Raw genomic sequence first — 26,326 nt, 5'->3', positions numbered from 1 at the left:
ACCTGAAGTTTGAAAAGATCTGTTCTGGCGGCTACTGCCTTATTGATAGGTAAATGTTAAATCAGAAACACTGCGGCCTGTTTAAATCATCAATTTCCCATATATGCAAATCGATAGGAACGTTGACTTAAATAAATAGGGGGTCAATTCTGTAATGCCTGGCTAGGGGCTGGGAGGCCTCACAGGCAGGGGTAGGACTGGAAACCTGGGCACCCAACCTCGCATGTCTCATCCTGTGTGCCCAGTTTCCTAACAGGCAGTTTGAGGGTGGGAGGAGGCCATGGTGGCCTTCTGAATGAAAAGTCAATCTGTGTGGGACGAGTCATGCTTCTAAAAGGCTGTGGCTGCTTAGATAGTTTGGGCTGAACATATAGTTCTGTGATGGAGGGGACGGTTTGCACCTTATGCAGTGAGAATCTTGCAAAGATCTTTTTGCTTCCCTCAAACTGCCTTTTTACATAATCATTACCTCTTCTGTTCTGCAATGATACCGGTTAGCAAATCATCTGTGGGTGCTAAAACACCTCAGGTCTTATACATACACCCACCAGCACCATGACCCTTGTGTCGAGACCATGCCAGTCTTACCAAGGTGTGCCCGATGAAATATTTCTTTCATATCTCTACTTCATTTTTAGTCACCCAGTTGTCAAGGTCACTGCGCCATCACACACATACAACAGGATCCTTCCAGGCCATTGCAGGACATAGATGCCAGATAAGCCAATTTGCAGTTCAATACTGCATAAAGCACATGACTGAGACCATGTTCGTTGAGTGAAACATTTTCTCAATGAAAAGTGGACATCGGCCAGACAAGGCTTTTTACTAACTGGCAAACTTTCCAAAAATACAGGGCATCTTGGATAGCACAACAGGGCTCATCAGCAAAACCCCAATGCACACAAACATGGACAAGAATTCACTAGAAACAAAAAAATCAGGAGAGATGTAAAATGGGCAGCCGACTCTTTATCTCACATTTCAACTATCCCACAATCTGCTTCACTGTTTAAGTGATATTAGTTCAAGAATAAATAGTGGTCAGGACACCAGAGAGAACTCCACCTCCACACCCCCAACCCCACCTGCTTTTCTTCAAAATATGTCATGAGATCTTTTACATCCACCCGAGAGGGCAGATGGTGCCTTTGATTAATGTCTCATCTGACAAATGACACCTCCGACAGTGCTGCACTCCATCAGTACTGTACTGGAATGCCAATCTAAATTATGTATATTTGTTCAAGTAATGTTGGTGTCATCTAAATCTATGTGGCTGGTGTTATATTTACTATATATCACAGCATAGGGCTGCGAAGAGGGGAGACAGATTTGTCTGAGGAGGCAGTGTAATATCATACTGGCCCTCACATCACCAACTCCGACACAAGTACTTTGGAGGGATGTAGCGCACATTTAGAGTCAGTGGCATAGGGTGAAAGGCACCGCACCAGAGTGCAGGAGGAGCTGTCAGAGTTAGAGGCATTTGTACATCAGCCCCCTCAGTGGAGGAAGGAAAGTCACAATGATGCTCTAGTGGGCAGGAACATGGAGCCTCAGGGTCACCTTTTGGGGAACAGTATTTAAATAATTAGCAGCAGATGTGTGAACATCTGGTGGAATCCCTGAGGCAGTGGGAGCTCTAAGACTGCAAATGGAGGAGTCCATCGATATCATGAGATCCACTTTGCCCCAGGGCTCAACCGCATGAGCTCTGACCATGAAAGATTGGCCAATCCCATGGGGAGACACATCCAGTAGCACTCAGAGTGGATGCAAGAACAGTGTCTTGGCCATGGGCACAAGCCTCCCTCTGTAGCTCGGATCTGTTGGCTCAGAATATGAGCACTGACATCCATGGATTACATGAGGAGCTGCGGCCGATAACAGGACTGTCACACTGTTAGCACAGTGGTTGCTGGAATGGATGACTGTTGCGCTCAGCAGCCAGCCCCATCAACCTCACCTGAAGGCCAACCCAGGGCTGTGCAGGTCACTGAGGAGGGCAAAGGTACCGAGATCTCCTCAGACCCCTCATCTTCCTCTGTCTCCACAGCCCCTCTGCCAGAGTCCGCACCTGCTGCACATGTGCCAGTGACCACAGCTGCCCAAGCAGAGATGCAGATGCCGTAGTCTGAAGGAGGTCCCCAGCGGGCGCCTGCAGGATGAACCAGGCCACCACGCTTCTCATTGCCATTTAGACAGAGGAGTGGGCAGTCGGCCTCTACCTCCTCTAAGGCAACACACTTCGTAGGAGTGTGCGAGAGCAAAGGGCTCCATCTTGCCTTGAGCATTCATGGGTTCACAATGGTTACATTTTTTCACATTGTATGTAGCATATCTGAGCACTTTTAAAAATATTTACTTACACTTGTACACAGCTCGGTGTGTGTTTGTACACTAGAGAGCTCAGAAAGAATGGTAACATTATGAAGGTGGTTCTTATCAGCAACAATGAGTGTGGCATGCTGAGGTCAATCTCAATGTGCTGGCAACAGGATCAATGTTGCTGGCTGATTGGTGATGCTTTGGAGGGCTTCTTCCTTCTCTGCTGTATCACATAAGATTCCAGTGTTCAAAAGCTCAAGTACTGAGATGCTCCTTGTTGTCTTTCATTGTCCATCCAAGCTTGACTTTAAAGGAGGCTTAATGATCAGACTCCAGATGCTGAGCAGCATGTACATCTCAAGCATTCATCTGCACTGCAGTGTTACACATTGGCCTGAGTGTAGGCATCGCAGCTTGAGAAGCCATGTATCGTGCAGGATTGGTCATCTGCTGTACCTGCTACTTTGGCTGCATTTGCAATACCAGGTGCCACAGGATGTGTTTTGTGCAGTAAGCAGAGATAGTTGGAAGCCAGGAATAGTCGTTTGGTAATACAGAACTATAGTGTTGCTGAGAAAAGAGAGACGTCTTAGCTTTTTGTCTTGCACTCACCAGGACACTTTGCGAGAATACCAGAATGGGGAGTTTCCCCTTCTATTGATAACCTTGTGAGTGTCCTGGTGAATGCAAGAAAAAAAGCTTAGACATGTCTCTTTTTCCAGCAATACTGAAGTCAGGAAAGTTGCATGTGGTGCCCACATCAGAAACTGGACCACTGGCCTGAATGGATGGAGCACAAGTTCTTTCAAAGAGCCGTTGTTGACAGTTATGGGCTCCTCATGTGCGAGATGCCTTTTCTGCATGGATGCTACAATACACAATCCTATCAGCGTGTATAGGTTTGAATGCTGATGTCATGTCACTCTCTGCATTGTGGGCATGGTTTGATTATGGACAATTTGGTGGCATGGGCCCCTCATTTACAGTCACTGGCGTTCATGTGAGGGGGCCAGGTTGTGAATGACTTATTACCATGTGTGCTTGCAATATGATGAGGCCCATGGTGGGGGTTTCAGTCATTTGAATGTGACTGAGTTCAACTCATTGATGTTTATTGTTTCCCTTGTGTGGGATGGATACTCCCTGGAGTAATTGTGGGGTCAATGTACAAGGTTCTTTAGGCGGTGGTATGTCACCAGGGACTGGCTGATGGCAACTGTGATATTGGAGGACTTTATGAGAATCTGTTTTGCACAAGAACCGGTCTGGCGATGATCCCTCCTACAGAAGTCAGCCCTAGCTATATGGCCATGCCCTCCAGCTGTCCTTCCATTGGTGGCCTCCTCATCCTCATCCATTCTGGAATCTTCCGAATGGACTGGGGCTTCCTCCCCCTCCTCCTCTTCCTCCCCCTCCTCCTCTTCCTCCCCCTCCTCCTTTTCCTCCCCCTCCTCCTCTTCCTCCCCCTCCTCCTCTTCCTCCCCTTCCTCCTCTTCCTCCTCCTCCTCAGAGGTTGGAGCTCTGCCCATGGCGTTGTCACCATCGATTTGTATGTCCCTCTGCTGTGCAATGTTAAGCAGCATGCAGCACACAACAACTATTCTTAATACCCTTGCTGGGGCATATTGCAGAGCTCCACCTGAGCAATCGAGGCACCTGAAGTGCACCTTCCAATGCCAGCTGCCTGCTCGATGATACTCGTGGTGACGACATGGCTGCTGTTATGGCTGCACTCTGCCTCCATTTGTGGGATCCTAAAGGGGGTCATTATCCAAGCTCTTAATAAGTAGCCCTTGTCCCCTGAAGCCAACCATGGCCTTTGTTGGTGGCTGAAATAGCCGAGGGAGTTGAGAACTTTTAGTTTGAAGGAGTCGTGGCAGCTGCCAGAGAACCTTGCACACACATGAAGGGAGATCTCGCTATGGTCACAAACCACCTTGACATTGATTGAGTGGAAGGACTTCCAGTTGGGAAAGCTTGGGTTGGGGCCTTTACAGCAGCGTGGGTGCAATCAGTATCACCCTGCACCCGGGGCAAAGGCCGTGGCTCTCTGTATCTGAGGTGCCAAATCCCCACATGAACAAACAGGGCATTAGTTACAATCTTAATGCGGCTGTGTGCTGCTGACTGCGATATACCGTTGGGTCTCCCAGTGATCCCTGGAAAGATCCTGATGCATAGAAGCTGAGAGCGACGGCTACCTTCACAGCCACTGGCAGGGCCTGGGGGTCGATGGATTGTGGCTCAAGTTGCTGCTGGAACATGTGGCATTTGTTTGTCACCACCTCACGGCTTAGCCTCAGTCGCCTTTGGCACTGGTTCTCCATCACGTTAAGGTAGGATGTTCTAGGTCTGTACACCCTTCCCACAGGATGGTACCTGATTGTCCTGCCTCTCATCCTCCTCCTTCCTGGTATGCAGGCAGCAGCCCCTGCCTCCCGATCTTCAGTCCTCCCTCTGGTCTCCAGCAGCTACCGCGGACTGGCTTCTACGGCCTCTATGCGCGAAGTGCTTGTGCCTTTCTCCAGCATATAGTTCTTCTTGGCACCTGGATGCACAAATCAGAACGGGCAAAAATAATTACCCTTCCACACCAGGAGCCCCTCCATCGGAGACCCCGACCAGATCCAGGACCCAAACTGAATCTTTGTACGGGAAGAAGTGAAATATATAAAATTATATTGATAAAGGAAAGAGCAACAACTGAGGAGAGAAAAGTAAATACATTTAATTAAAAAATAAAAAGAGCAATATATATAAAAGGTTAGTTAACACTGAATAGAAAGATTTTGCAAGCAGGCAAAAAATTTAGGTCTCAAAATTATCATCCAACACTGTAGACTCATGTACATGGAATAAAGGACTGAATTGAGAAACAGAATCCCATTACGCAGGTCCTGAACTATTTAAAACATAAGGAAAGGAAAGATAATTAACTTGTTACCAGTGTAGGGACTAAATTGGCTGTTTTCATGGAGCTGACCTCTCTTTCAAGGTTAATCGGCCTATTTGGTGACCCCAATAAATATTTGTTTGTTCCTGTCTCCCCAGAGGTTATGACTAATTTATACCATGTGGCAGTAAATTGAAAACATGGGCTTTAAAAATAATGATGTATATTTTCTTTTGCACACAGAGTAATACCTCTCCAGAGACAGTTTAATTCTCATGATTGTATCTAGCACTGGTTAATGTGTTGGTTGACGTAGCGCCTTGTATAGCCATTGCGTTCACACAGATTTCCCGACTTTTAATCTCCAGTCAGGCCTGCCATCATCTGGATTCAGAAACTAAACTAAGATCAGTTCTCTCCCATTTCATTGTTGGATATTTAACTCCGGAATTGAACCTCATTACGCCTCCCTTACAGGTGTAAAATGAACACAGCAGAAGCCAATTTCAGGGCCCATGACAGTCTGAAAGACGCCCTAATTAATATTGGGCTTGGCCATTTTTTCAGGTCTCTGTGGCCACCTAAAACAGGTATTAGGTCCCTTTTATATGCTAATAAGGAACCTAACACCTTTTCCAGCACCCATATGGGAAACTAGTCTCCCAAGAGTGCAGCAGGTGCTGTTAGAGTTCTTCATTGTCGAAGGTGCTGTTTATCACACGCAACCTTTTCAAATTAAATGCTAAACCAAAGCCCGCGGCTGCCCTCTTGGGGGGATGTAAAATATCCCAAGACAGTGTTTCAACGAAGAGCTGAGTTCTCTTTTGTGTTCTGGCCAATATTTATTCCTCAACCAATATCATTAAAAAAAACAGGTAATCTGGTCATTATCACATTGCTGTGTGTGGGAGTTTGCTGTGGACAAATTGGCTGCCATATTTACTACATGACAACAATGGCTTCATTTCAAAAATATTGATGTGGTTGTAAAGGGCTTTGGAATTTCCCCAGGTTGTGAAAGGTGTCGTATAAATCCAAGATCTTATTTTCTTTTCACTGCAGGGAGTGATCTTGGAGGGGCAGGCACACCCCAAGGATTGGATCAAGGCCTAGACGGGGTCTTTCAGCAGACATGTAGGGGGAGTTGAAGAAAGACTGGAGACAGGGGAAGCTTCTGACAAGGCCCTCTCCCTCCACAAAAGGAACTTGGAGCCTGTACTGCCACCTTTCATAGTGGGACAGACAGGAAAGAAATTTTTCAGGGGCCCATGCCCCAATATTTGCAGGCAGACCCGGTGGGAGTGGGAGAAATCTGGCTAAGTAAGGGTGGAGTCAATGAGCCTCCTTCATTCTCTACTGCAATGTTGCCCATGGATGAGAATCCCTTCCTCAAGTGCCTTCCTTCCCATTGTCACAAAAGTATAATAATTGTCATAACATTATTGTGATTTATTGTAAAAGTAGGTTAATAGTGGGGTTGTGATAGTTTGTTTGTGTGTGTGTGTAGTGGGGGAGGGGTGGGATTTAATAGAATTGGAGACAGCTGGTCTGGAGGCTTTGACTCATCGAAAGAAGCTAGGTTTGAAATGCTAAATACATAAACATGGCTGAAGTCTCAGAGTCTGAGGTGAGGACAATTTGCATTTTTAGATAAAACAGGGTAGTTTGAATTTCAAAGAGATGGTAGGCTATTCCATCTAGCCAGAGAAGCTAGGCCAAGCAGTGTGTTTGTTTTTCCCAAAGGTTACTGAAAATGTTAGCACCATGAAAAGATTTATATTACGAGAAAAGTAAAGTCCCAAAGACATATGGGAACAATGGAATTTACATTAAAAGAGTGAAACCTATGGAAAGGAGATTGAAGCTATGTGTCAGGGAGGGCACTGTAAGATCTACCAGAAGTGTGAAAAGCTTCCAGTATTTGTGCATTAAGCTAGCTGTCTACAGAAACTGAGGCCGGAATTTTCCGGCCCCATCGCGGGCGGGACCCGCCATGGGTGAGGCGGTGCCCCAGCCAGAAGTCCATTGACTTGCAGCGGGACCGGAAGATCCCAGTGGCAGGCGGATGCGGAAAATCCCGCTCTGAAGCTGGGGAAAGTCACTTTGAATTCTACTGTCCAAGGTATTGTGTTGACTTGCCTCGATCTGTTTAAATCCATTTGTTTTTACTGTTACCTTAACTTGGGTGTAACTGGAAGTCAGATTAGTTAGGGGTTTTATTATAACAGTAATTTATAGACCTATGTATGTGCTTGAAATCTTCTCTTTTGTTAATAAATGTTAATTTAGTTTTTAAGAGTCTTGGTGGACTACTGCTACTGAATTCAGGGCACGCATCTCGAAATAAAATACAAAGTGCAAAACCATTGTGATAGCGGGATTGAGTTTCCCTCGTGGATTTGATCCACCTGGCATACCTCATCTGTCACATCATAACAAACTGGGGGCTCTTTGCAAGATATTTGAAATTCCTTGATTGGTTTGGAGTTGGTGAATCTTAAGGTTACAAGTACGAGCGGCACTTTGAGTACAGGGGCTGAATTTTCCCCCTGTCAGGGGGGTTGTGTGGGGGTGGGCGAGAATGAGCATGAACCCGATCAGCACCCCCGATCGGGTCCATGCCGCCATTTTATGTGGGCGGGCCAATTAAGGCCCACCCAGCGTGATGCACACCCGGAAGTGGGCGGTGGGGGGGATGATTCCCTGAGTCGGGGCCTGCGCAGAAATCTCCCTGAGGCACGGCGTTGCCTCAGGGAGATCAATTTAAGTTCTGGAATATTTAATAAAGGTGAAAAAAAAATTTAAAGATATGTCCCCTCATGTGAAACTGTCGCATGAGCTGGGACATGTCCATTAAATTTTTCAAAAATTTTTATTTAAATAATAAACCCTTTATGAAATCTCATCCCATCCGTGGATGAGGTTTCATGAAAAATGCGAAGGCCGCCTGGGCTCTTCACCTGTCCCCCCCCCCAGCTAACCTTAAGGTTGGATGGGCAGCTTTCTTAACAACTTTAATTACTTCGTTAATGGCCTTAATAGGCCTTTGACAGTTCGGCAGGCGCGCAGCCAACGCAGTTGCGCACCCACCAAACTGACAATCTTAATGACGCTCGGTGACATCGGGACGCCCACCTGACGTCACTGTGCATCATTTTACGTGTCGACGAGCAGGCCCCGCCCCCGTCCGCTGACGGGAAAATTCTTCTCCAGGAGTTGGTGTGATGGCTTTTTAAAGTGATGAGGCTGCAAAAATGGTTAAAACTTTTCTGGAAGTAGAAGATATAATTCTGATTGGGTTACAAAACGTATCTAACAGTAAGTTAACAGAGTTGGTGGATAAGTTGCAGTTGAGGTTACCTGTAGGGGCAAAGAAAGCTGATATAGTTGAAGGTATAGCACAGCATTTGAAGTTGGAAGTGATACCTGTCACTAGTGAGGCACAGCCGGAGGTAGCGAGACTTCAGTTACAAATGAAGAAGGTTGAATTTGAACAAGCAAATGAACTGAAAAAAACTGGAATTGGAGGTGAAAGAAAAAGAGAGATTATTTCAAAAAGAAATGGAAATGCAAAAACTTGATCTCCTGAGGGAAATGTTAGTAATGGAGGAAAGAAAGAAGGAAAGGGACAGAGAGTGCCGACGTAAAAAGCTGGACTTTAAAAAAGAGACAGATGCTGAGTAAAGCTCTGATGATGAAAAACCCATTAACCCAAAACCCAGGGAGGTGATGTTTAAATTTGTGCAAGCTCTTCCGAAGTTTGAAGTAAGAGATGTGGAGGTGTTCTTTATTTCATTTGAGAAGATAGCTAAACAGATGAAATGGCCACAGGAAAACTGGACATTGTTGTTACAATCTAGGTTGGTGGGTAGAGCACATGAGGTTTATGCTTCACTGTCAGAAGAAATGTCAGTGAACTATGATATGGGGAAAAAGGCTATTTTGAGTGCATATGAGTTGATTCCTGAAGCAGACAGAAATTTAGGAATATAAGAAAATAGCCTGGGCAAACTTATATTGAGTTTGAGAGAGTAAAACAAAGTAATTTTGACCAGTGGATACGGGCATTAAACATAGAGACAACATATGCAGCTCTTAGAGAAGTAATTCTTTTGGAAGAATTTAAAGATTCAATTCCTTCAGTTGTGAGAACTCATGTGAAGAACAGAGAGTTACAATGATAAGACAAGCAGCAGAAATAGCTGATGATTAAGAGTTAGTTCATAGATCTAAACCTTTATTTCGTCACCCTTTTAAATCAGAGAAGGATAGAAAGTAGAAAGGTAAAAGAAGGTGGGTAGTCAGGAAAGAGGAGTATGTGGAAATTCTCAGGAAGTTTTTTCCTCAGTCTAAAAAGAAAGGTGCTGAGGGTAAAAGTGACATTCGAAAACTTAAGTGTTTTCATTGTAATAAAGTTGGGCACAGGAAGTCAGTGTGTTGGAAATTACAGGAAAAATCTGTTGGAATTACTGGGATGCAGAAAAGTTCTGGAAGTATAAGTACTGTGGGCTCTGAGGCTCAGGCATAGGAAAAATCAATGGTTTATGTACAGGTGAAACAGGAAGAATCAGTGACAGGTAAAGAAGTGGGAATGTGTTCGTAATTTACCCAAGAGAGCTCTGAGGAGCAGGTTGCGGAAATGTTTAAAGATTTTGTATGTGAAGGGGAAGTCTTCCCATGTGTACAGGGTGGAGTAGGTAAAGATATTAAATTTTAGGAGACACAGAGGTTCGTCAATGCTTAATGTTGTTGGATAGTGATATTTGTTGCTCAGAGGGACTATTGTAGGAATAGGTGATAATAAGTGGGATTCATGGAGATACTAAACCTATTCCATTGTGGAAGGTACATTTAAAGAGCAAATGGAAAACAGGTGAGGTGATTGTTGGAGTAGTGGAAAAATTGCCCATTGCAGGGGTTCAATTTATTTTAGGTAATGATATAGCTGGGTCACAGATGTGGATGATGCCTATGGTAGTTGAGCAGCCTGTAGAGGTGTTTTTAACAGAAGTTGCAGAAAGAGCATCCCGGATTGTTTCCAGATTGTGTGGTAACAAGACCACAAGCTCACAGATTGAAACAGGAAGGAGAGGAAGTTAGAAGTCAGGGAGAAGGTGTTGAAGTTCAATTAGCTGATGCTGTCTTTGATAAGATAATGCAGCTGAGGTATTTAGCTCAAGGCAGTTGGTAGAGTTACAGAAAAAGGATCTACAAATAAAACAGTTATATCAGAGAGCTTACTCAGAAACAGAGGCAGAATGTATTCCGGGATGTTATTACCTTAAGGGTAATGTTTTAATGAGAAATTGGCGGCTGTATCAGGTTTCAGCAGATGAAAACTGGATGGAAGTACAGCAGATTATTATACCATTTGGATATAAAAATGAGATACTGAGAATAGCTCATGAAATTCTTATGGGGGGTCATTTAGGAATTAGAAAGACACAGGCAGAAATACAAAAACATTATATTGGCCTGGATTGCACAGATATGTAGTCAAATTCTGTAGAACATGGTATACATTTCAAGTGATAGGGAAACCACAAGCGGTGAATAAGCCGACACCATTAATTCCAATTCAAGCATTTGAAGAACCTTTTATGAGGGTCATGATTGGTTGTGTAGGACCCCTCTCTAAGCCGAAAAGTAGAAATCAGCATTTACTGACAATAATAGATGTGCCTACAAGGCTTCCTGAAGCGATACCTTTGAGAAATATTCCAGAAAAGAGAATTGTGGAAGAGTTGGCTAAATTCTTTTTACAAATTATGGTGTACCAAAAGAAATACAATCAGATCAGGGTTCAAATTTCATGTCACAGCTGTTTAAGGAAGTAATGAACAGTTTGGGAATAAAACAGTTTAAGCCAACAGCTTACCATCCTGAGTCACACGGGGCTTTGGAAAGATGGCATCAAACTTTAAAAACTATGATGAGGGCGTATAGGATTATCCACAGGATTGGGATAGGGAAATTCCATTCTTGTTATTTGCTATTAGGGATGCTCCTAATGCATGGACTGGATTTAGTCCTTTTGAATTAGCCTATGGTCATGAGGTAAGGGGACCACTGAAATTGATTCATGAGAAATTGGTGGGTCATAATTCAGAAACTACTCTCCTGGACTATGTATCAAACTTTGGAGAAAGATTGGACAGAGCATGTGAGTTAGCTAGGGAACATTTAAAGATATCACAGCAAGTGATGAAAGTGAAGGCAGATAGGAAAGCTATAGCTCGTAATTCTGTTACTAGGGGAAAAGTGTTGGCTTTGTTACTAGTACTGGGTGACTCCTTAAAGGCAAGATTTAGTGAGCCTTACAGGATTGAAAAGTAACTGAGTAAAGTAAATTATTTAATAAATATTCCAGATAGAAGAAAGAAGCAGAGGGCGTGTCATGTAAATATGCTTAAAAGTACTTTGACAAGGAAGAGGACTAAAAGCAGGTATTAGTGGTGGTAGATAAGGAGAGAGACGTAGAAATGAAGGATTCTGAAATTGATTTTCCTCTAATCAAATTGGATAATGAGGGGGTACTTGAAAATTTAAATGTAATGTTGAGTTACCTTCCAGAAAAGTGTCGAAGTGATTTAGAGAAGCTATTGCAGTCACACAAAGCTATTTGTGGGAATAAGCTGGGGAGGACAAATTTAGCTCTACATGATGTGAGTGTAGAAGTTTCATCTTCGATAAGGCAACATCCTTATAGATTAAATCCAGTAAAGCTATCGCAAGTACAGAAAGAAATTTAATTCATGCTTCAAAATTACATCATTGAGTCCAGTTGTCGTAACTGGAGTTCACCTTTTGTGATTGTACCGAAACCGGATGGAACACAAAGACTGCGTGTGGACTATTGAAAGGTGAATGCAGTGACAAAAGTGGATTTATGTCCTGTACCACGGTTGGAAGATTGCATTGAGAAAGTGGGACAATCAAAGTTTATCACAAAGATTGACTTGCTGAGAGAATATTGGTAAGTGCTGTTATCAGAGAGAGCAAAAAAGATATCGGCTTTTGTTAGCCAGATGGACTATTATCAGTTTAAAGTCATGCCACTTGGTATGAAAAATGCACCTGTAATAATTCAAAGACTGACAGACAAAGTAATTGCAGGACTGAGCAGTTGTACTGTTTATATCGACAACTTGATAGTTTTCAGTAAAATGTGGGAAGAACATTTACAACATCTGGAAGAATTATATAGTTGACTACAAGGAGCTAATTTGGTGATGAACTTGGCTAAAAGTGAATTTGCAAAAGCACAAGTTACATATCTAGGCCATTCCACTGGATATGGTAAGGTGGCTCCGAGAGATGTGAAAGTCAAGGCTATCGTGGATTTTCCCCATGCCTACAACAAAACAAGAAGTTTTGAGATTTTTGGGCATGAGTGGGTTTTACCAGAAATTTGTACCAAATTTTAGCAGGGTGATTGCTCCATTGACTGAAGTATTAAAAAACAACAAGAGGTTTCAATGGACACAGGAGTGTCAGAAGGCATTTGACAATTTGAAAATTGTTTTGACTATGACACCAATTTTGGCAGTACCCAATCATGCCAAACAATTTTAGTTGGCCATTGATGCAAGCGACATCGGCATTGGGGCCGTACTGTTGCAAGAAGATGAAACTGGAACTGAGAAACTTGTAGGGTATTTTTCACAGAGGTTGAATGTACAACAGAGAAGATATTCAATGATCGAAAAGGATACTCTGCGTCTGGTGTTAGCATTGCAGCATTTTGAGATTTACATTGCAAACAATTCATCAGAAACAATCGTTTATATAGACCACAATCCTTTGAAGTCTCTGGACAAATTTTGAGACTGAAGTGTAAGGCTATTCAGATGGAGTTTATTACTGCAACCATTTAATCTACAGGTTACAATGTGGCTGGATGCGAAAATCTAATTGCTGATGCATTGTCAAGAGACTAAAGATCAAAGAAAAATTGGACATTTAAAACCTGGACACTGGACTGGAATGATTTCCGTTGATACCAAGGATTTGTTTATATATTGTTATGTTAATGCATGCATCTGGTTATGTAATAGTGTGCTTATATAGATAAGTATAGGAGGTAGTGTAAGCTGGGTTAAGAAAATGAAGCCGTCTTTTTAAGTTATGATGGTCCATTTTCCCATAAGGAGGAGGGTGTCATGAAAGTATAATGATTCCTATAATGTTATTATGATTTATTGTAAAAGTAGGTTAATAGTGGGGTTTGGATGTTCGGTATGTGTGTATGTGTGTGGGATTTAATTGAATTGGAGACAGCTGGTCTGGAGGCTTTGACTCATCAAAGGAAGCTAGGTTTGAAATGCTAAATACATAAACATGGCTGAAGTCTTAGAATGTGAGGTGAGGAGAATTTGCATTTTTAGATAAATCAGTTTGAATTTCAAAGAGATGGTAGGATGTTACACCTAGCCAGAGAAGCTAAGCCAAGCAGTGTGTTTATTTTTCCCAAAAGGTTACTGATAATATTAGCACCATAAAAATATTTATGTTATGAGAAAAGTAAAGTTCCAAAGACATATGGGAACAATGGAATTTACATTAAAAGGGTGAAACATGTATAAAGGAGATTGAAGCTATGTGTTAGGGGAGACATTGTAAGATCTGCCACAAGTGTGAAAAGCCTCCAGTATTTGCGCATTAAGATTGCTGTCTACAGAAACTGAAGCTGGGAAAAGCCACTTTGAATTCTACTGTCCAGGGTATTCTGTTGACTTGCCTCAATCTGTTTAAATCTATTTATTTTTATCATTGCCTTAATGGGGGTGTAACTGGAAGCCAGATTAATTAGGGGTTTTAGGGGTTATTATAATAGTAATTTGTAGACCTATGTATGTGCTTGAAATCTTTTCTTTTGTTAATAAATGTTTAATTTAGTTTTCTAAAAATCTCTAAAGTCTTGGTGGACTTATTACTACTGAATTCAGGGTACGCATCCAGAAATAAAGTACAAATTGCAAAGCCATTGTGATAGTGGGATCGCGTTTCCCTGATGGATTAGATCCGCCTGGCACAGATTATCTGCTGTGTCATAACACGATTGACAGCCAAGCTGTGGATGAGCGAGTGACTTTGTTAAAATTCTCAATCCGGTCTTCACAAAATGTTCCTTGTTTCAGATGCATTCACTTTGAATGACATAATGTGCGTTTTCCACTCTCAATATATTCAGTTGGTCATTTATAGTGTTATAGTAGTTATTTTCTTTGGTTAGAATTACATCAACTGCTTCAATGTAATTAGATGGCTCAGAAAGTTACAAATGAATCATGTATTGGACCTTCTTTGGAAATTCAGTTGATGCATGCTCATTAAAGGATGATTGGACAATTTTGTAAGTAAATCCATTAAACTGGCTTTAATTATATGAGATTTATAGGTACTCCTATCGGTATGCCGCAGTTCTGAAAATCATTAAGAAAGTTTACACGATCATTGAATACACCGGTATGGAATAGTGTTCCCTGGGGTCCTCTGTAATTACTGGTTGCCTCCAAGTAAGGGTCATATCATATTTACTATGTATGCTGATGTTACCGAATTCCTCTCTCTTGAAGTTTGGATGAAAATCTGAATCACTGATTAAATCCAGCATGGATACATGAATCATTTCATGTAAAGGCAACAGAAGCCCTGGCAAGTTGAAAGCAAAATTGTTCATTTTCCATGTGCTTAGTCAATTGCTGGTTACTTTAAATAAAGATGATGGTTGTTTATTGTCTTTTGAGTGACATTTTCTTTGATCAGATTTCTTTTGAACGTTCTGTGAAGGGTGACAAAGTTATGAATGAGTCTTCGTGGGATTTTGTCGCTTTGAAGTTGGGCTATTACAGGCTGTCGAAAGTGATGTATGCAAACTAACCATATAATAAATAATCTTTCATGAGGAGAGCACCTCAATATCATAATGGCTCAAACCTTCCACTTAACAGGCGATTGTCTTTTGGAATGTTTCATGCGCAATTGGCTGTTTAGTGCTGACTAACTAAAGTTGGGCATCTTGTTTATGATCACAATTTTATCATTAACAGGCATACATATTTAGCACTTTATCCCATGAATGCTATCAACAAAAGTGGCAAGGTATTTTGTCATTTCACGATTTAGATTCTACTTTAAAATATTCACGATTGAAAACGGTATACGATACCAAGACAGTTTGGGAAAAGTTGTGGGAAATGTAATTTGAGATTTGGTAATTTGGGACCATTTTAAAATCATCCAGTGTACAGTGGTGCATTGCATTAATCTATCACTGGAAGGATGTGGTAGATGAGTTTGTGTCTCTAACTTGCCACAATGTGTTCTCTGACTTGAGTGAGGATTTCACATGGACCCTAGGTCCTCTTGGCTGAGAAGGGTGCACGTCATAAGGGGGAAGGAATTCTAACAAAAAGAAAAGATGGATGAGTTTGGATCAGGTGGGGGTTTAAAGTCTTAAAAAGCAGATTCCTGTCTCCACTCCTCCTACTTCCTACTTTGAGACAGAAAGTTGATCAGGCAAACAATCCAATTAGGCAGTTGACACTTTAAATATAATAATGAATCTGTGAGCTTCATTGTTATTTAGCTTTTCAACTCTAAATGTGGTGAGCCAGGTTTGGAAAACTGGGAAGGCAGCTTCAGCAATGTGAGGACCTGGCTGATCCAGGAGGTGAAAGCCTTTACACTCCCTCCAGCGTCCTTTCCTGAGGAATCTTCAAGAGCATGCAAATTCCCTTCCCATGACCTTCCCCACAAGGCCTCAGATTCCCGGCCCTGCCACTCGAGGCCTGTGGCCTCACCCCCAAGTCACTGACCTCGCATCCTCCTACCCCAGCCTCCAATGCACACCCCCAAAGGCCTCTGATCCTGCTTCAGACCTCCTCTCCCCAGGCCTCCCCTTGCAGGACCCTGGAATCAGCAGCCTCCAGCTGGAGATCACCCTCCACCCCCTTTCCAGGATCGACCCCCACTCCAGCGCAGACCTTGCCTGGGTTCCAGGCTGAGAACCCATCAGTGATGCCACATTGTAAAACTCCAAAGTGTGAAGGGGCATCCTGATTGTTGGGTTTCCCATTACTTTCCGACCAACTTCCTACTGGTCAAGTAAGTAAAAATCAAGGGGTGGAGTCTCGGGCCACATACAAAGCATAAACCCTCGCACTCATCGATTTGCATATCTCTCACATTGTTGATGCTAACAGATCTCAGTTGTCTGGTTTACAGTTTACCCAACAATGAGGGAACAATGTTAAAAATCAAACCTTTTGTAACCTCCAGACCCACAAATTTCAAAGAGGTCAGCCCAGCAATAAACACTAATGGATTGAGTTATCTGCATGTTTGAGCGCCAGATTGTTAGGGATATGGGGTTTGTGTAAATTGAACCATTAGAGATGAGAAGCAAGGTACACCAAGGACTGGGAGAGGAAATATCACAAAGAATAGGTTAGAGATGGGAGGGATCAGACAGGAGCACTTCCAAAACAGTCTAAGCTGGGTTTGGATAGTGGAGCTGTTGGGTGTATATTATAGGTCACCAGATAATGGAAAAGAGGTAAAGGAACAGCTTGGCAGGCAAATTTTGAAAAATTGCAAGACCTACAGAGTAATAGTAACGGGGACTTTGACTATCCCAAGAAACTGGGACATTAGTGTAGCTTAACAAATAACGAGGGAGAGAAATTCTTGAAATATGTACAAAAGAACTTTCTTGATCAGTCTGTTTTCAGCACAATGAGAATGGGAGCCGTGCTCGATCTAGTTCTAGGGAATGTAGTGGGGCAAAGCCGTGTTGTAGTGGGAGTGTGTTTGAGGAACAGTGATCAGAACAGCACCAGGTTTAGAATAGTTATAGAAAAGGACAAGGTACGATAATGCATAAAAGTACATAACTGGAGGAACACTAGCTTCAGTGAGTTGAAAAGGGATCTGGTCTAGGCGGGTCAGAATGAAAAATTGTTGACAAAATAGTAATTGAAATATGGGAAGCCTTTAAAGAGGAGATAAGGCTCAGGTTCATCACAGATTCTCATGAGGGGGAATCCAAAGCTAGAGCTCCCAGGATTACTAACAATGTAGAACTGCATTTTAATTTTTGGACCCACTTAAAGAAGGGTAGGCTGGCAGTGGGTAAAGAACACAAAAGTTTGTGAAGTAGGTTTTGCCCTGGCTCTTTAACTCAGACACAACATTAGTATCCTGTTTCTGGGCTTCCAGGCTGGTTAGAGAGGGCGGGTGTGATCACGACCCTCATCTGAATGTTCAAGCCTCAGTTTTTAAAGAGACAAGGGACAGAATAGATTCATTCTAAAGTTGTCAGGAGAGAGGTAGCAACTCGACTGATGGAGTCTCAATGTGCAAGGGCTACCAACCCTCCACCACCAATCCCCCCAAACCTCCCACCCAAACAATTACCTGAAGCATACCTGGTATAAGGGCCTGAAGAAAGGTATTATCCTTAGCTGACAAGAGGAAGAGGCTAGCCTTTCATACTAAGCAGGGGAGGTTGGGGAGGTGGGCAATAGGGACTCTCGCTCATGGGTAATGTGCCGCAAGAGGATCAAATACCTCACCAGGCCAGGAAATGTGAGGGTCAAGCCACATTCAAGGGCCAAATCCCTCATTCTGACTTCCCCAACATCCTCCTGCACAGAACTCCTCACAACAACACACCTTGCAGCTCCACCCATTCCACTCTCGTCAGGGACCTTCGCTCATTCCCATCAGAATGACTGCTTCTGGCATTCAATCTCAACTTAATGTCTCAATCTCACATCCATCCCTCAAATGTTATCCTTCCATCCTCTCAACACATTACATTTCTCACACTCATTTCTCTCCTTGCAGAACACCAGGGAGAGACAGAGACCTTCCAGTAATCTCCATACAGACAGCTGTAGAGGACGATAGACTGGAGATCAACAAAGTGTTGAGTACCTGGCCATTCGAGATGGAGAGATGGGCAACCTGATGACAGAGTTAGATACCACATGGATACATGGCACGGAACACTCAGCCATGTTGATTTAATGTCAGCCAATGAAATATCATCTGCTCTATGAAGACTTTGAACTCTTTCACACTGTTAGCTCTAACTCATGTCATTAATCTGCCACAGGTCCATCCAGTATTGGTCAGGAGCTGGTGCAGGAGGAGGATGCAGACTCCTCAGAGGAGGTCACTCACTCTGATGAAACACCATCACACATGTGCATCCTCCACCAGCGAGGATACACATACACCTCGGTGGGGCCTCGAAGGCAGGTAGTTGGATTGTCACATAGTGAGTCACACATCACATGTGAGCAGGAGCTGGTGCTGGAGAAAGGAAGAGCAGTGGCAAGTCTCCATCAGAGGATTCAGGAGGCTCCAAGTACTGCTCAGCTGGAGAAGTAGATGCTGAAGCTCGGGGTGGGGGGGTCTTCAACGAAAAGGACAATTCTGGAGCAGCAGCAGAAAATGTGTGAGGGTTTGTCAGCTTTTCCACTGGAGACAGATTGGAGGAGCCTGTTTCACCATGAGTGCCATGATGTCTCAGGCCTTTAATTGCACTAATGTCCACCTCCATGGAAAGATTGGTCACCTACATGGAGAATCAGGCACAGTAGGTAACCGAGTGCATGCTGACCCTCACCAATGGCCTGACACTGGTCTGCCAATTTAAGTAGGATGGATGAAGGCCTCACTCTGGTTGTTGAGCACCTCACTGAGGTATGACAAAGAGCTCTCGAGCACTTGGCTAGCGGGGAAGTGCGAGTGAGCCGTGAGAGGGAAGATGGAGAAAGGGCAAATGGCAGTGGTGGCTCAGCTCCAGGTACTCAATGTTCTCATCCCTTGCTGCCTAACCCCCCAAACCAAGCCCCACATGTTGACTCCTGCCCCGATGACTGAGTCTTCACCTGTACAGGTACAGGTGGAGCAGTCTTTGGCGGAGCCCTGATGGGCCCCAGAGGACAACCATCACAGGCACCTGAGCAGTTAGAGCAGGGGAATGAGCAGCCTGCTTCCAACTCTGCTGGAACAACAGGGATAGCAGTACATAGAGGTAATCAAAAAAGGAAAAGAAAGACTTTGTAGTTGCTCAAGGAGAATCACTTGGGTATTTAAAAATGTGTTAATTTGTCACTTTTATCATGACCATAAGCTTTCAGCTTAAAATTTCCCCCATGGAGGCTAAAAGTGAGCTTATGACAATTGTCACAATAAAGTAGAGGACAAAACAGAATATAGAAAGTACAGGGGAGATCCAAAGAAGCGGGAACCCCTCCCAGAAGATGTTACTCCCGCTGTGTGCCTCCCCGCTTGGCCTCCAAAACATGCCTCTCTACTTCCCTTCCCCCCTCCTCCCTAGGCTGTCCAATCCCAATAAGGCCTGACTTAGCAGGCTCTGGCAACCATCTTCTTTTCTTCATGGAGAGGCCTGCAGTCCCAGTGGCACCCACTACTCAGCTCTGGCTCTGCTGGGATCCCTGGAGCTGACAGCTCTGGCAGCTCCTAGAAGGATGGAAGTCCCACTCTCAGCCTGTTTATACTGCACCCCCCACCCCGCACATTATCACTGTGGCGTGGGCTTTTTTTGAGTATGTTGGCTGTTGGTCGATTCTTGCAACTCGAGTAAGACGCCCCCTCACCCCATTATTCCAGCTACCTTGTTGAAAAGAAGGGGAGAGCTTGATGAACTTGATTAAGTTCATTGATGAAGTAATGAAGAGTGTTGATGAGGGTAGTGGGGTTGATGTTGTGTATACCCACTTTCAAAAGGAGCGTACAAGGCATAATTTCAAAGATAACGGATGATAAGAAACTTTGAAATGTAGTAAACACTGAGGAGGATAGTAACATATTTTAGGAGGACAAAGGCGTAGTGAAATGGGTAGACGCCTGGCAGATGACATTTCTTTCAGAGGAATGTGAAGTGATACATTTTGGGAGAAAGAATGAAGAGAAGAAATATAAAGAATTTAAAGGGGTTTGGGAACAGAAAAATTCGAGGGTGTGTATGCAGAAATCTTTGAAGGTGGCAAGACAAGCTGAGAACAATGTTTCCTCAAAGCTACAGAGCAATCCGGAACATATCACAAAGGGAACAATTAGACTGTGCACAACCAATGTTCCCTTTAAAGTGCACACGTACATGGTCACATGGCAACCTTAAAGGGGCCATGCAGTGTAATAAGCATGCCATGCATGGCAAAGAGAGATTTGAGGGAACATTCATTGAGAAGGCTGTTAAAACATATGAGCTCCTTGGTTTTATTAACAGAGGAACTAAGTTCAAAAGCAAGGAAATTATACTGCTTTATCAAACACTGGTTAGGCCTCTGCTAGAGTATTGTGTTCAGTTCTGGGATGCATATTTTAGGAAGGATGTCAAGGTCTTGGAGGGGATGCAGAAGAAGTTTACTGGAATGATCCCAGGAATGAGGGGCCCTAGTTACGTGGAGAGACTGGAGGAGCTGCGGTTGTTCTTTTTGGAGCAGAGGAGGTTAAGAGAACATTTGTTAGTTAAAATAATTAGTGGATTTAATAGAGTGAATAAGGAGAAATTGTTTTCAGTAGGAGAGGGTTGGTAACCAGAGGGTACAGATTTAAGGTAATTGACAAAAGCACCAGAGGTGACATGAGTTATTGTGATATGGAACACATTTTCTGAAAAGGTGATGGAAGCAGACTCAATGAATTGAAGAAGTACATGAAGTGAAACAAATTATAGGGCTATGGGAAAAGAGTAGGGGAGTGGAATTAATTGGATGGCTCTACCAAAGAGCCAGCACAGGCATGATTGGCTGAATGGCCTCCTTCTGTGCTGTATCACTCCATGGTTCTATAAGGGATGAAGTTTCACGAGGGGCCTAAAGAACAGTAAACAATAACAATTTGGAAAATTATCTAACTTTCCTTATTACATCAATAGGAAGATGCTTAGATACATCACTGCAACAACAATACAACTTGCAGTTATACAGCATCTTTAACGTGACAAAATATCCTGAGGTGCTCAATGAGCGATGCCAATAAAAACATTTTTGGCACCGAGCCACAGAAGGAGATATCAGAACAGATGACCAAAGGGTTGGTCAAAGAGGTAGTTTTTAAGGAGAATCCAAAGAAGGAAAGAGGGCTAAAGGAGTGGAGGGGTGGTTTAGGGAGGGAATTCCAGAGCTTAAAATTCCACAGCTAAAAAGATGATCGTTAAGGATGGAGCAGTTAAAATCAGGGATGCACTGGAGGCCAGATTTGGAGGAGCTTATATATCTCAAAGGCTTGTAACTTGTAGGGTATTGGGACAAAGATGTATTTCTTAAGAAAAGAATGTGTAGTAAATGGGCGCATGTTACGATCTCTGGTAGTAATAAATCATGTGGGCTACTGAGCCTCCATATAAGGGAAGTGAATTTGAACCATATTTTCTTCTACAGATGTTTACAATTGCATTGTATAACTGGATTTTGATTTACAAATTGCTAAGTGATCCCAATCATTTCTATCCTTACACTGCACAAGCTGACCTTGGAACTTATAGTACCTAAATGCTTTGCCAAAATACTGCTTTTTTTTTTCCTGAGAGCTAAGTACTAATAGCTGCTGGATACCACTTCTTTGTGAAGTGTCTTGTGTGATCTAGCTTATGTGGAAATGGCACATTCCCACGTTCCTGGCAGGTTCAGGCCCCCTTTTCAATCTCGCAGCAGGGAATTACAGAAAAGCCTTCACATTTTTTAAAAGGCTGAAATTATGAGCCCACGATCACACTAGACCACCAGTGTCATTCCTTTCCCGGAAGAAGTGCGATTGCAGTCACGCTTACTCACAACTGGCCACCGAAACCCAGCTTTGCACATCGAACCAAACAACACAGGAGGAGGCCATTTAGCCCATATGGTCTGTGTCAGTTCTTTGAAGGAGCTATTCAAGTAGTCCCACTCCCCCAATGTTTACCATAGCCCCTCAAATGTTTTCATTCCAAACTTATCTCCAATAGTCTTCTCTAAAGCCACTTTTGAACCTGCTTCCACCGCTCTTTTGGCAGTACATTGCAGGTCGTAACAAATCGCAGCATATATAAAAAACTCTCCTAATCTTCCCTTGGTTCTTTGGCCAATTATCTTAAATCTGTGTCTTCTGGCTGACCTCCTGCCAGTGTAAATGGTTTTTCCTTATTTACTTCATCAAAACCCTTCATAATTTTGAACATCTCTATTAGATCTTCCCTTAACCCTCTCTGCTGGATAGAGAACAATTGCAATTTCGTTAGTTCCTCCAAATAACTGAGACCCTCATCCAGGTATCATTCTAGTTAATCTCTTCTGTACCCATTCCAAGACCTTGGCATCCTTCCTAAAGTGCATTGCCCAGAATTAGAAACAGTACATGCCTTTTGTTAAAGGTATCCTTATATTAGTTATTTTTGGGGCATCAGTACAAACCATGGAGTAGTCCACTATATTCTTATATCAGTCTCTGTTTGGCCTTTTATGTAGGCATTTTAAACCTACCATATACACAAAACTAACAAGCAATTCAAAACATCACATTTATGATACAGCTAACATTTAGAGTACTTCTGGGCATCACAACTCAGGAAGGGTTATATTGGCTGGGGAAGAGGAGCAGTGCAGATTCACCAGAATGATACCATGGCTTTAAGGGCTACATTTTGTGGTCATATTGCATAGGCTAGGCTTCTATTCTCATGAGTACAGATGGTCAAAAGATGATCTAATTAAGAAGTTTAAAATGATTAAAAGAATTAATAGGTTAGATAGAGAGAATCTATTTCCTCTGGTTGGGGGAGTTCAGAACAAGGAGACATAACCTTAAAGTTAGAGTTAGGCCAGTCGGCAGAGATGTCACATGAAGGATAATGGAAATTTTGAACCCTCTCCCTCAAAAGTTGTTGCAGCTACGGGTCGGTTGAAAATTCCAAAACTGGGATTGATCGATTTTTACACCAGCAAAAAACTGGATTCTGGAAATCTGAAATTAAAACAAAACGCTGGAAATGCTCAACAGGTCTGGCAGCATCGGTGGAGAGAGCAAGGAATTAATGTTTTAGGTCAATGATCTTTCGTCAGAACAAAGAACGGAACATGGAACCAAGGCTTGCAAATGGAGTTAAGATGCGGGTTAACCTTGATCTAACTGAATGTGGAACAGGCTCAAGGTGCAGAATGGTCTCCACATGCTGCTATGTTCCTATTTGGGATCGAGGCCAATGAATAAATGGACAAAATATTGTTGGTATTTTTGTCCCTTGTTATATAAGGCTTATATAGGTATAGATATCTTTACTGAAGACACTACAATATGAATTACTGCTTAATAAATTTTAACTTGACTGCTAATGACCCTGATTTGAACTTATTCTAAGTTGTTAAAGGCACGGACTTGTGTGCAATGTAAAGTAATGTGTTCATTTTCATTGGCCTCGAAATGTCTGGGGCTAGGGTGTAAAATCCAAGTCCACCTTGGGCGATGGGGCTGGAATACTCGTCTGTGCCAGAATTCTGTTCCACTTAACCAGATCGATAAATTCCAGTGAGGGGTTGGGTGAGGTCGGGGTTTTGGCGACCTTAAATGTCATCAGAGAATTCATGCCAGTTGAGACCTGGCATGAGCCCTTTTGAAGCCTTCTGAAGACCCCAGGCCTTTTCTAGAGTACGCAATGATAATAGAAAATGCATATTTAGTCCAATGTCAAATGATAGGGTTAAGGATTGAGAAACATCAACTTTTTTTTATACCACCCATTGCAAATACATCTTTTCACAACCGTAAGTGTGCGGTTTGACACTGGATTAAATAGGCATTATTTAGTATCATTGCATAGTAAAATGTAGGGACTCAAAACCAGGGCCTACACTAGGCAAACTCCTCCTTTGGGCACCATGTCAATGTAGTTCCATTGACATAGTGGGCCCCCAGGAACTTTGGGACCATTGAGTCATTTAGCCAAAGTCTGACCGTACTCAGAAATGTTTGTTTTTGTCTTGCATGTTTAAACCATCTTCTCTCCACAGATGCTGCCTGTCTGAGTGTATTTTTTTAATTAAATGTGCATTTCTTTTTTGTTTTGGTGACTGAACTGGAGAGCCGCGCTGCCTGACTTGTGTTAGGTTTTTCACATTACGTGATGACATTAACAATCAGATTCGCAAATCCTGGCACATGCCAACCAGTAGCAGTAACCACAAGATTCTAAGGGGGTCATTTTGAACTTGAAGGCTTGGGTTGAAAATCAGGCGGGCTCCATAATGCTCGAACGATCCAGCTTTTTAAAAAATTCATGCATGGCATTTGGGTGTCGCTGGCTAGGCCAGCATTTATTGCCCGTCCCTAATTGCCCTTGAGCAGATGGTGGTGAGCGGCCTTCTTGAACCGCTGCAGTCCAGCTGTTTCATGTTCCCCTGATGTCTTAGCTGGTTAAGCCAGGGAGCAGTTGTGCCACACAAGTCAGGAAGATTTATCATTTGAACCCAGTTCTAAGTTGCACAATGTGGGAACAGAGAAACTACAATCTGCCTGAATGGTACCTGAACTCAGGGAGAGGAAAAGCCGCCCGGAATCGCCACTCCTGATCACTGTCTAGTGACCTCTATGGGAAGTCACTTGTGCAGAAACATGGGGACTGGGCTCAGCTGTGAAGTCCCTGTGGTGGAACAGCCTACTCACACTCATGTGAAAAATGGTAGAAGGGGATGGTTACCTGTGGCACTACCCCAGCAACCAGGAGAGAGGTGGAGACAAAACTCATAAAAATAAATTAAACCAAACTATTTCTGCTAAAGTAAAATCTGTGTAGGTATCAGGTTCAATTTGCTAACATGTTTTTTTCATTCTGACAGTTAAAAACCACAATGAGGCTGAGTCATACACTGACAGATTAGTTTCATTGTCGGTGGTGCATTGGCAGTGAGCATTTTCTGTCCCTTTAAGTTACTATGAAAAGCTAATGTTGATTAAAACTGTGGTTCAGTCTTTTTTTTCTCCTTTGATTACATCCAGAACCAAGAAAGGAATAACTATAATGTTCGCGGGTGAAGGTGTCTTTAGTGCTGTTCCTTCCAACACTCCTTGTGGCCACTGAAATATCAACATTTCCTGGAATACATATATAGTTGTCGGCTAAACATGGGGGAGAATTTTCTCCGTCAGGCGGGATGGTTGGGAGCGGGTGCGGGATCAGCTCCGCGCCGCCATTTTACGTGGGTGGGCCAATTAAGGCCTGCCCAGCGTGACGCACACCTGGTAACGCTCAGCGCTACCTGCGTGGGCAGGGGGAAGATGGAGAGTCGGGGCCTGCGCTGTTTCGCACATGTGCACAGAGCTGCCTCAGGGAGGTTAAGTTCATATTGAGATTTTTCAATAAAGAATTACTTACACATGTCCTCTCATGTGACAGTTCGGCAGGCACGCAGCCACCTCCGGAACACGCCCACCGAACGAAACATCTAAATGACGCACAGTGACATTGGGACGTACGCCCGACATCACCACGCGTCATTTTACTGGTCAGCATATCAGGCGCGCCCCCGCATGCTGACGTTAAAATTCTGGCCACGCTGTAAAAGCAAGATTTATATTTATATAGCACCTTTCACAACTTCAGAACATCCCAAAGCACTTCACAGCCAGTGAAATACTTGTGATGTGCAGCCACTGTGTTAATGTAGGAAAAGTGAGAGAGTGGAAAAATTTAATATTGAGTCATTCAATTAAATGAATCATGGCAGCCAATTTGCACACAGCAAGGTCCCATAAACAATAAGTTGATCTGATCAGCTTACTTTTTTTGTGATGTTGATTGATAAATGCTGGCCAGGACACTGGGGAGAACTTCCCTGCCCTTTTTCAAAATACTGTTGTAGGATCTTTTATGTCCACCTGAGAGGGCAGATTTAATGTTTCATTCAAATATGGCACCATAAACCCAAAGTTAATTGTTCTTCCCAAGCTCGCTATGTTCACAAAATGTCATGTCTCAAATTATTCATATAGCGTATCCAAAAACATTATTTTCTGAAAGCAATTCATTTAATTGAATGACTCAATATTAAATTTTTCCACTCTCTCTCTAGGGAGCATGTTCGACAGTTT

This window comes from Cetorhinus maximus, chromosome 16 (genome assembly GCF_964194155.1).
Source record: "Cetorhinus maximus chromosome 16, sCetMax3.hap1.1, whole genome shotgun sequence".
In the NCBI taxonomy this organism is placed as follows: Eukaryota; Metazoa; Chordata; class Chondrichthyes; order Lamniformes; family Cetorhinidae; genus Cetorhinus; species Cetorhinus maximus.
The sequence above is the reverse complement of the archived record's forward strand: the minus strand, read 5'-3'. Positions refer to the sequence as shown.